This window comes from Schistocerca serialis, chromosome 3 (assembly GCF_023864345.2).
Source record: "Schistocerca serialis cubense isolate TAMUIC-IGC-003099 chromosome 3, iqSchSeri2.2, whole genome shotgun sequence".
In the NCBI taxonomy this organism is placed as follows: Eukaryota; Metazoa; Arthropoda; class Insecta; order Orthoptera; family Acrididae; genus Schistocerca; species Schistocerca serialis.
The window spans coordinates 192,876,427-192,889,317 of NC_064640.1; the positions used below are offsets into that span (position 1 = coordinate 192,876,427).

Sequence of the window (12,891 nt, forward strand, 5' to 3'; positions counted from 1 at the left end):
TGCGCAGCTAGCGCCATTCGACGGCCAACACCGCGGTTCCTGGTGTGTCCGCTGTGCCGTGCGTGTGATCATTGCTTGTACAGCCCTCTCGCAGTGTCTGGAGCAAGTATGGTGGGTCTGACACACCGGTGTCAATGTGTTCTTTTTTCCATTTCCAGGAGTGTATTTTATACACTGGTAGGCTATCTAAGAAGATGCTGACGGCTTGATCATTGACTGAGAACTGGGCTGAGTGTTCCTCTGCTCAACTGTAAGTAGACTATCGATTGTGATAGTGTAGCAAAGCTCTAGGAGGCGTGGCTACTCTGGCATTTCCTATTCATCAATGCAGCACGCAGTGAGTATACTCTTTTGGTTTTGTTGTGAGGTATTAATCTTTCCTACAGCACCCCTTTCTTTGGATGAGACCACAGTAAGCATATCTGGAAGAATGGATATACAGTATTCACACACATACAATTCTTTTCGGCCACTACAGCTGCATTTTGGACTAGTCTACCAATTTCCGATTTGGTTTGATATCATTATTTTATACTGTCAAAGTATCTGAAGGCAGTGTATGTGCAATTTATGTATGATATATTTACACACACACACACACACACACACACACACACACCACAAACTCCCTCTAGCTATTCGTTCTTTCTTCTTCATGGCATCACTCACCAGGTTTTCTTACATCCCACGTATTGTGCAAACTGCCCCCAGCATATATTGATTGCACTCCAGGGCATGAGGTTCATCCAGATTACATACTGTGCATCTTACAGGAAACAGGCTACTGTCTATCTCCCTCATATTGCCCCTAAATTCAGTAGATGGTTGTGACTCTACCGACACTGTATTGGGGGCTGTAACACTAGCAACTAAACCTAAGTATAAATGCAATAAATAAATATAGTGTGTACAGAAAACTCATAACATTATTAATTTATTACAACAGGTCGCCAAGTCTGTAAAAATACACATGCAGCAGTTCTCTAAGTCTAGCATGGAATTAGTACAACGTAAGTTGCTGCACTTGTGCCACAATGGAGTGCTGTGAAAACAAGCACATATTGGTAGCCTTTGCTACTAACAACCATACTGTTATCACAGAAAGAATTGACAGATACTTACTGTTAGGCTTCTTCTCTCTGGCTGATTGCTGCTGCTGCTGCTGGTGGTGCTTTGTATTGGACAAACTACAGATGACAAATGATCATGCACACATAAGGAAAGCATAGAAATGAAAATTGCTCAAGGTTTGGGGGCTGAACTTGGCTGAAATCCCAGTGTTTCAGGGCCCGAACACAATTATCTCAGCGCATGACAACTTTGACGCAGATACCATTGGTCACCATGGGAAGGAGGGAGAGGGAAGGGGGAGGGGAAGCTGATGCTGATGTTGGCAATTCCAGGAATGCTGATGCTGATGTCATCAATTCCAGGAATGCTGATGTCAGCAATTTTTGGGCCAGGACCTGCAGTGACCCTCTACTCGCCATAACTCCTGGTCTACCAAATCTATCACATTCAACAATTTTCCTTGTGCATTATGTGTTCGCAGCTCTCGCCATATAAGGGTATGTCTAAAATTGTTGAATGTGATCATTGTGGTTGTCCAGATCTTATGGTGTGGGGAGACATAAGGTTATATTGCCTGGCTGTTAAATCTTTCAACACTGTACTCCCACTGATCATTGTCACTGTGACATTGTACTGCTTGTAAGAGGTGCATACAGATATTTCTTCATTTTTATGGACGAAAATCTGTGACTGCATCGAACAGTGAATGTGGAGAGGCTCTTGGAAAGAGAATATATTCGGTGAATTGACTAGCCTGCCTGTTGCTGCAACTTAAATCCCCACACATGCTTAGATGACCTAAGATTAGATAGTCTTTTTATTCTAATGGAGCCATAGTGAAGAGATCCTCCAGAATGTAAAAAATCCCAGAAAAACAAAAACACCAATAAATATTTACAAATAAAAAGTTGCTAATGTACCTTCTACAGATCCCAAGTGATGTCCTTACAGGTGTGGAATAACATGTTGTGGTATGCATTGGGGAGATGTATTGCAGCATGTCCCCATGGACCAGTGACTATCGACCAGCTGTTGCACTAATGGAGAAATGGAATGCCCTACCACAAGAACCCCTTACTATACAGAGCATGTGTTGCCATCTGTGGTGACCACACACACTATTAAGAATCATGTTATGCCATTTACAATATCAGAAGACCATCATCAATCATGATGACTTCAGTGTAATGATTGTCTTTGAATAAAAGTGTCAATTCTCTTTCTTCAATTGTGTATGTCTTTCAGTTAACTTACATACTATACTGCAGCAGTTCCTACCATGCACGCACCAAGTTGCATTGAGTTACGTTATTTGATAGTGACACATCATGGAGAAGTTACTTTTGTCCTTAAGTTTTGCACACCAGTGCATAATCGAGTACTTCAGCGAGTTTAACTATGTGGGATGCTTGATTTCCAGTAATGAAGATAAACAGCTGAGAAACAAGTTTAGTAAATTCCAAATGATAAGTGGCTTTACAAATAGAACACTTAATGACATAATGTATGATATCTTATACAGTGTGGTAGCAGTGCATATGAAGTTGTATGGATGTGAGAATGTGGCTTCAAAGTAAAAGGAGAAGGTAGGTACTGAATGAAGAAGAAAGACTGGGTATATACTTAGAGAAAAAATGAGAAACGAAAGCATCAAACAAGGGAAAAATATATTTAATGTATCTAGAATGAAATTTTGACTCTACAGCGGAGTGTGCGCTGATATGAAACTTCCTGGCAGATTAAAATGGTGTGCCGGACCAAGACTCGAACTCGGGACCTTTGCCTTTCGCGGGCAAGTGCTCTACCTCTGGCGGAAGTAAAGCTGTGAGGACGGGGCGTGAGTCGTGCTTGGGTAGCTCAGTTGCTAGAGCACTTGCCCGTGAAAGGCAAAGGTCCCGAGTTCGAGTCTCGGTCCGGCACACCGTTTTAATCTGCCAGGAAGTTTCATATTTAATGTAACTGTAAATTAAAGAAAACAAAAATGTAGCTGGTACAAGCACCATTGCGAATGAACGCAAAAGGCCTGAGCAGAAGGCTCTGATCTGCAAAGTGGCTTGTCAGAGAGATGTTAGATGTCTTTGTAATGGATGGAAGGACGGTCCTGACATCCTATGATAGTAGATATGTGTGCCTTAGAATGTGGCAGGCTGCGGCCACGCCCCTCTCACACCACAATCTAAGATGGTTTCAAGGCCTGCTCCTTCTTATCAATGGTGTGATCAGGCCAGCTCATCTCCCCCTCCCACCTCCCCCTCTCTTCAACCAATCAAAACCCATTATGGCGGAATTAACCTAGTTGTGGCAAATTAATATTAATTTGCGAAAATCCATACTTTATTTATCCAGTATTTGAGAATGAGAGCACTTAGTGACTTAAAACAGACATTTCACATAATTTAAACCTTTACAAAATTTTTTCTCGCTGACAACCCCCGCAAAATGATTAAAGGAAAAAAAGGCTATCGCTTGCTGCATTTTTGCTGCTCATGCAGTAAAACTGCCATATGCAGTAAGACTTACTTCTTTATTACGAACTGTATTGTTGACACATTGTGCAGACAGTATACAGATACAGCACTGAACGCACCAGCGAAATTACATCATTGTACGATACATAGTTCAGGAGACATGATGATGTAAATACTGAGATGTGTGAAAAACTGCCGCACCATGCATGGCGTACAATTTATTAATTATTTGGTACTAACTTCATGCGCAACACATTTTGCAGACAGTATCCATATATGCCACCGAATGTGCCTACAAAAACATATCATTGTACGACACATAGTTCATTAGATATGACCTCAAACATTGAGTTGTATGTAAATGAATCTGTGCGCGAAATTCGCTACATATAGTTGTGAAATATGTCTACAAATATGTGTGCAATACTATAAATATATGTGAAATATGTTTGACATGTGCTTATGTGGGCAAAGCCATAGGTTAAAAGCTCATTGTAAACACCTGGAGCGATTTCAATCAAATTTGTTGCACATATTAGTTACACTCTGGAAATAAATACTATGAGTTAAGAACCACCTGCCTCCTATTGGGATGAGAGTGATATCATGGATAGAGAAGGTGGGAGTTCGAGATGGACAGAGAGGTGGGAGTTGGAGCTACACACAGGGAAGAGGGGAGCAGGACATGGACAGAGAGGGGGAGGGGAAATGGATAGAGAGAGGTGAGAGGAGGAGATGGACAGAAAGAGGAGGGAGGCTAAGATAAAAAGCAAGAGGGGGAGGAGCAGATGGGCAGAGTGAGGGGGAGGAGGAGAAGGACAAAGAGAGGGGGAAGAGGAGATGGAATTAGAGGAGGAGATGGACAGAGGGAGAAGGAGCTGATCGACAGAGGCAGGAGGAGGAGGAGGAGGAGATGGAGATGGACAGAGAGAGGAGCAGATAGGCAAAGAGGGTGGAAGGAGAAGATGGATAGAGAGAGAGAGAGGGGCAGGAGAAGATGGAGAGAGAGTGAAGGCTTCAGGAGGTAGACAGCCAGAAGGGGTGGAGGAGATGGTCAGTGAAAAGTGGAGGAGGAGGTTACAGAAATAATGCGTGTTTTTGAACTTGGTGTCAAAAACTTGCAGCTACATTCTGATCAGTTGTCTCATTTTAATACTTCATTAGGGGAGAGGGTAAAAAGCACAACTGGTGTAGTTCTGCCATCTTAGATTTTAATTTTAATTTGCCATTAGCTCAGCTGGGTTAAGTCCGCCATTTTGTATTTTGGTTGGTTGGTGAAGGGGAAGAGGGAGCAAAATAGGATTAGCTTGATGATGTCATTGATAAGGAGGGGCGTGGCATGCTGCAACCTTGGACTGTGGTATCAGTGGGGTGTGGCTTCCATCCACCACAGTCCGAGCATCTAATTCAGACAGCCCAAGGAATGGCCAGTGTGCGTATTTGGTCCAGAACCGTCATTACATAGTGTGTCATGAAGATGATGATCTTTACGAAGTTTTTCGTTTTGTTAAGCCGGCAGTAACCGGGAGTATTTTTAAGCTCTTTCACATTTTTCTGAAGAGAAAACTAAAAAAAAGTTGTATAGCATTATTGGTTGTGTTACTTGAGGGGGGCTGTTAGCAATCTAATTGCAGTGTCTTTCCTTCCTCGCGCGGCTAATGCCGTTTCCCACGTGAAGTGCGGTTTTTGTGTTTCTTAGCTCTCCCTGTTAAGTACAGGCAACTGTCATGAGTGCGTGTGAAATTTTAGCGTCATATTAGGACTGTGATGACAATGTGAGTGACGAGAGAGTATGAAATCATAACTAGCACCAGGTCTACTCCTCTCGAACACAATGGCGGGTGCGCCGAAGTTAAAATCCCCATCCGATGAGAAGTTTGGAATTTATCTTAGAACAGTGGCGAAAGGCTGTCTTGAAGGAAGTGTCTGGTCAGCAGCATCAGGTTGAGGATATGATGACAGTGCATAGCAGAAGTTTTTCAGTTTCTGATAAGCCATATACACGTACAGTATTTAATAATCGCTTTCTGAATATAACAAAATAGAAGTTTAGTTCCAACAGAGAATCATATAACTGTCTTAGAAAATAGTTTTCTGAGACTGTTATCTGAAATACTCCTAGATGATACCGACAAGGGAGAGTCTGCGTCAATAATTAAATCACTGAAGGCTAAGAACACTCATGGATACGATAGGGCATCTAGCAGAATACTTAAGTATTGTTCTGCATATGTTAGCCCAGTACTTAGTCGTATCTGTAACTTTTCCTTCCGGAATGGTCAGGAAACTGTCCTTAGAGTACTCTGTTGTGAAGCTACTTTCTGAAAAAGGAGAAAGTGGTAATGTAGACAGTTTTTGACCTATTTCTATGCCATCGGAGTTTACTAAAGTTATTGAGAGAGCTGTACACACAAAGGTGTTTCAGTTCAAGTAATTTGCTGTCAAATGTACAATTTAGTTTTAGAAGTTGTTTAACAACTGAAAATGACATATTCCCTTTTCTCTGTGAGGCTCTGGACGGAATAAACGGTTGCGAACGATAGGCCTCTTCTTTGATTTAACTAAGGCGTTTGAATGTGTTGATCACAAAATAATACTGCGGAAGTTCATCTCTTACGTTAAGAAAACACGTCAGAAGGTCATTCTCCGCAGCACTGAGAACGGCTACGATGTTCAGTCCCAAAGGCGCACAGTTTATTGGGGGTAATCCAGGGGTCGGTGCTAGGACCGATACTGTTTCTTATTTATATAAATAATGTGCCTTCAAGTATTATAGGTGATTCTAAAGTTACTCTGTTTACTAGTGACGTTAGCTTGATAGTGAAGGATGTTGTGTGCAGCATTAACACAGTATCTAATAATGCAATCAAGACATAAGTTCACGGCTTGTAGAAAATTGATTGATGCTAAATGATAGTAAGACTCAGTTTTTACAGTTTCTAACACACAGTTCAGCAAAAATAACGTTCTGATTACACAGAATGGACGTATGATTAGTGAGACTAAACAATTCAGATTCTTAGGCGTTGAGATAGATAGTAAGCTATCGTGGAAAACCCATGTTCAGGACCTTGTTCAAAAACTAAACGCTGCTTTATTTACGATTAGAACAGTATCTGAAATAAGTTGTAATTCAACACGAAAAGTGGTCCTCTTTGTTTATTTTCAATCGCTTATGATGTAAGTTTTTATTTTTTAGGGTTACTCTTCTGATTCAGAAAGGGTATTTTTGGCTCAGAAACTGGCGGTTCCAGCAATACATGGTGTAAGTTCGCGAACCTCTCATGGACCCCTGTTCAGAAGTCTGGGAATTCTGACATTAGCCTCTCAATACATATTTTCTGTAATGTATCAGTCTTTTCCCAAGAGTTAGCAGCTTTCGCTCAGTTAATATTAGGCAGAAATCCAATATTCATTTGGATAGAACCTCCTTGACTCTTGTGCAGAAAGGCGTGCAGTATTCTGTTGCATCCATTTTCAATAAAATACCACAAGAATTCAAAAATCTTAGCAACAATCCACGCACTTTGAAGTCTAAGCTGAAGAGTTCCTTCATGGCTTACCCCCTTTTGCTCTGTCGAGGAACTCCCGGGAAAATTTAAAAAAATTAAGCTAATTCCTGTGCTACGCTGTTGATAGAGAAATTAAATAAACTGAGAAATAAAGCGTAAAATCTTCTGTCTTTGACAGGCAATATACTATTAACACTGTTGGGAATTTAACATTCCCAAGACGAACTAGCCTCACTGATATACTCTAACAACGTAGATCGACGTAGACGTGAAAAAAATACGGTAAACAGAGAACCACTGTCTTCTAGGTCGGAAAAGCTAAGCGTTAATTTCGTTGTGTTCCTAGAAATTGAGGCTAAATCTATTGGCTCTGGTGGCAGGTGAAACAAAAATAATATCACATTGCACATAGAGTTTAGGAAAAAATATTGGCATCAGTAAAAATGAATTAATCGTGTGAAGATTCGAGAAATTACTTAAATTACAGAGGAAGCTACAGCGCCCCATACAGGTAGTTGGATAAGTTTGTGGAAACTATAGATGAGATAGCAGGAATCTGATCCCACTGCAGCCGCGGTAGCTGGCGGCAGATTGCGCGTTTTCACATACGATACAATGACAACATGCATAACGCTCCGTGGACATACATTTTCACCAGTAGGTGGTACCGGCAATTAAGCCAAGCTTTTGTAAACTTTTTAATTCGTGTTAGTATCTTAATTACCTTCCATGGCGTAAGTTTTGAACTGGATGCTGTGTTTCCGTAATACTGTCTCCTCCTTGCCCATATCGGCAACTAAGTAATGTGGCGTCAAAAAGTTATTCAAAAACTACCACACACTAAACATCGTGCCACTTTCTATGAAATAACAGTAATAAAAATGGTTCTATTGTGCACAAAAAAGTTCCTTGGTTCTCTTCCTTAAACTGGAAAACGATTAGGAACAATAGCGAGGAAGCTGTATGGCATTCTTGTTTGACTTAATTAGAATCTTTGATCTTCAAAGACGAAAGAAGTTATGGTCCGTCTAGTGACACCCATTTCGATTAGTTGATGCATCCTACAACACGGAAAATGAACTCTGAGAAACAACACAAAAGGGTCAGGTAGTAGACTGAAGTGGACTACGTAATTATGAATGTAATGAAAAAGATCGAGAAGACGACCTAACGGAGGGTTGATAGATGACATTAGAGAATATGAAGATCAAAGTGCATGCAGAAGTCTGGAATAGGCCTGTATCTATCTGTGGTTGCCGTATCGCTGCTGCTGATCATGACAGTGATGATGGTGATGAATGCTCCTACCAAATACGGCGCGCTGATTTCACGTTTCACCACGTCTACCAATTGAGGATCACGTGTCGGGCTTCGTCTGTTATGAAATCCGTAGCGTTCTCACACATTTGACCTAATTTTCAGTTAACCCTGTCAAAAAACTGGTCCTCACTCACGAAGAGATGCATATGATCGTGTACCGTTATTTTTTAACAATTTATATTTTGTTTCACGATAAATTATATCAATTGTCGATGCAATATTAATTGTACGTTTCTTATTGCAATACCTACATTCGAAAGCGAGGAGTGTCTGTTGTTGCAATGAATACCTGTTTTACTCTGTCACATTCGGTTTCTCAATGATATTTTCAAACCATATTTTGTCTTTTTGTAGAGTATTCTCGGAATTAACGTTTGATAACACAGGAATTTGGCAGAAGCGTAAAAGAGTTCACAGATTACTACTAATTCTACTTTGCATTCAGATCATCCCTACATGCATTACTTTGGACATACACTGTTGCTATAATGATAGTAAATGAAATATAGCTGTACAGTACACGAAGATCTGTAAGAACACCATAGTCCCTTATTAAGCATGGTCCAATTGGGAGTAGTATGTCCTTGTCTTGCTGCGGCTTCTGAACTGACTTATTCAGCCATTTGTATGGGGGAACTGCATTAAAAACCTGGATTTTGAACCATGGTGCAAGATGGCATTTTTCATGTGTAATAATCGTTACCATAAATGGAAGAAATGGTAAGTGACTGAAAACCATCTTAGGGCCAACTGGGGATCGGACTAGGGAACTTTGGATAACTAGTCTGGCATTTACTCATTCTTCGATGAACTGTGAAGAGGTAAACAGTTTCATCTTTGGCTTCCCAACAGCGCCTCTATTTGCATTCGTATGGTTTACAGGTTAATATTTAGGCGATACAGTGACCAGTAGAGACGTATTACGAACATAAGTTAACTTTTGGTAAGAACATGAGAGAAAGTCGGCTATTCTCTGTACGAAGAAATCATATTGGTTACCTGCTGTAATTTGTGGAAACCATAGAAGAGCTGCACCAGAAGGGACGGATTTCGGTGTGTTTACCCTTGAATGAAAGTCAACGGCTTTATTAAATTGATTCTTAAGTCTTACGATCACAAACATAGTCTTTCCCTGCCACGCCTCACCTTGAGGTATTTAGCCTGGTGACTTACTGCTATATCCGTCAGTACTTAGACGATTCCTGAAATACACGTAGTGGGTAATGGGAAAGAAGGAAAATGAAGGTAATAATCGAGTTCCAGAGCCTGAGTACGTGTGTGTGTGTGTGTGTGTGTGTGTGTGTGTGTGTGTGTGTGTGTGTGTGTGAGAGAGAGAGAGAGAGAGAGAGAGAGAGAGAGAGGGAGATACACGCGATCAAGCTTGGATTGGCACACCACATCTTTTTATCTGTAAGAGTCTTTGTTCTAGGTGTGTAAACAATTAAACATCGCCGTTTGGCAACCGATGTTATTACTGTCTTTTACTAAAAAGCAAACTCGATTCGTCCAGTAACTCGATCTTAAATACGAACGGAAGAAAAAGAAAAAGAAGAAGAAGAAGACGAAGAAGTGGAAGACAAAAACAGATTGTCTGACCCGTTTGATTTTTTACTGCGTTTTCTCGTTCTGCTCGTGTTTAAGAACCAGTTACTTTTGAAAGCCACTGTGGATCAGAACAGCAACAGCCCACTCCAATTTTTGGGTAGAAAATGAAAAGTAGGTATATAGAAATGCAGTAATTGTTGAATGAACTAGATATGTCACGAAGGGTATTGTAACCTACAATCAGGACCGACTCAAATTACGAAATCGTGTTAGGAAAACAGATATTATCTTTATTACCACTATATATTGCTCTATAATCAAAATAATGGCGTTTACATAGGTGTGTTTCGAAATGCAAAGATATTACTAAAGCACATGAAATACTATTTTCAGGACAGTACTGTGGAAGTGTTAATTTGTTTTCATTTTATGTTACAGTTTATTCTCTGATAGCAGTTTTTCGGTAGAGAAAATGCGCTACGAAACTTGTGATGTGCTTGGCTCAGAGAGAGAGAGAGTGAGAGAGAGAGAGAGAGAGAGAGAGAGAGAGAGAGAGAGAAACAAGTTGTGGAAGCCGGATAAATCTCGTTTTCATCGCACTTGTGACTAAGATAACGATTACGTAACGCAAAAGACAGGATTCCATGCACTCGAATACTGCAGAACAGAATTCAAAAATAATTCAGTCATGCATGCACACATTAATTGTCAGAGATAAGCGGTTGACTCACCGTACTCTAATGAAAGATCCAACAACATCGATCTTTTATAGGAAGCTGTTTGATGTCTAACGTATCGACAATAGACATTAGAAACGGTTTCTTCCTTTTTGCAGAGACAAATGACAAACAAATGCTCTAGTGTGCCGCACAATTATCCACGCGGTGACAATGCAGTGCCTCTTATCGCAGTCGGCAACATCTGCCTGTGTGACGTCAGTAGCAGCTCTTGTTTCAGTCCCCCAACGAATGACGTCAGCAGTCTAGGGCAACAATTAACTTAACGAAACACTGCACTTTACATAATGCCGGAACTTTCTTTCGGCTCTCACTGCGCTAGAACCTGTCGGCCAGCACACAACGCTCACTCCCGAGTACCACAACAACCGAACGACATTCCAGATACTTTATGGGTACTACCGAAAACTGATCAGTACTGCAAGTAACGAACAATGTATCCAACGCAAGTGGTAACAAGCCGGAACAACTATCAAAAGCATTGCCAACTGGACCCGGGCTGGCATTCGAAAGCTTAGTTCGTACAGCTGGACTTCCCCTCCTCCTCGGAGTCGGACGAGGAGGAAGGAGATAAAAGAAAGGAGTCGGGTCGATTCCTATTGGCCAGTGTTTTAAAAGCCGCAGTGGAGGAGGTTAGGGGAGTACCAATGGATAACTCCCCTCTTGTGAGGCAGCGTCCACCTCCAGTGTTACGGTCCTCTGCGCTGCGCTCACATATGCTCGCCGTACTTTCTCCGTGTCTGAGGTAGCGCAGGGCAGAAACACGTTCGAGGAGCGTGACTCCAATCCCCGACTGGGCTTCGGAATCACGATTGGCTTTGGATTTGGCGAACACATCCCTGAAATACGTATTTCACAGCTCACGGGATGCTATAGTACGACACCTTTCGAACTACGGAAGTGTATCGCTTCTAATGGCTTTTAACAACTAAACATAGGCCACAAACATTCCGATGTTAACTAAGAATTCCTGTCACCTTTAATCTACAAGTAATGAAGGTTCATCGAGCTAGAAAACCTAATACGATTCCCTCTTAGCAAAGGGTGGTATTGCTACTAAAAACTTGTTTCCGATCACAGTAAGCTGTTGAATGAAAGAATCTCGAATATCATTCCACCATACCAAAATTCTCTTTATAAAGCTCCGGCGTCTTAAATCAAGAACATTTTCTTCTCTAAAGATATTATGTAATAGTACTTTTACAAACAATCTGTAACAGGAAATGGAATTTAAGGAAGGAAAATGAGAGCTATCGTAGACTGAACAGCGCAGTTGCAAAGCATTCTAAGCTATATTACATCAGTTTCTACTACCATTCTGGCAAAATAAATAACATTAACTGTTGTGGTAAAATGCTACCAATCCAACCGCATCTTCTTCCAGGTGGTAATGAGAACTTTAAAAGCTGCATTTATTTGATCTGTGTTGCCCTGTTGCGAATCACAACGTTATGTCCTACAGGTCGTTAGGGAATAGGGTTGACAGGGGTTGGTGCTGTCTTTAGTGTCAAGGTTATCTCAATCTCACGTTCGTGTTCTGGGTGCATCTTGAGTCCCTTGCTACAGTACGGCGATAAATCTGCAACCGAGCGAGATGGCGCAGTGGTTAGCACACTGGACTCGCATTTGGGAGGACGAGGGTTCAATCCTGCGTCCGGCCATCCTGATTTAGGTTTTTTGTGATTTCCTTAAATCGCTCCAAGCAAATTCCGGGATGGTTCCTTCGAAAGGGCACGGCCGACTTCCTTCCCCGTCCCTCCCTAATCCGATGAGACCGATGACCTTGCTGTTTGGTCTCTTCCCCCAAACAACCCACCCCCAACAAATCTGCAAGCCAACTCTTGACCGAAGGTTAGGGGGTGTGATTCTCATGTAAGGTAACTGCACCAATTCTAAATATTTTTCGAATGACGGTTGTACTACAATTCCACAATCCGAGCTATAGATCATCGAACGAAGAAAGACATAGTTGTATTGATTCCGCAACAAAATTAGCAAGTTTGTTATATGATAATAGTTACCTGCTCGACTATGGTCGGCTTCTTGAGGAATTCCTTTAGGAACTATAAACAGTATGACTTCAACAAAATGCGAACAAGATAATTCAAGGTCACCCCCTTCTTTCGCAAGATACCGAAGGATGTAGAAATCAAAAGCTCAGCTCAGCTCAATGCATAGGAAAGGTTTTGATACAGTTCCAGATAGTAATTTAGTAAAACTATTTTACTCATTGTTGGA

At 41.3% G+C, this 12,891-nt stretch overlaps 1 protein-coding gene across 2 annotated transcripts in view; it reads right to left on the reverse strand.

Annotated features, from left to right (window-relative positions):
* LOC126469901 (zinc finger protein rotund-like) overlaps positions 1 to 12,891 on the reverse strand; it is a 900,701-nt gene that overhangs the window by 192,791 nt on the left and 695,019 nt on the right. The window lies entirely within an intron of this gene.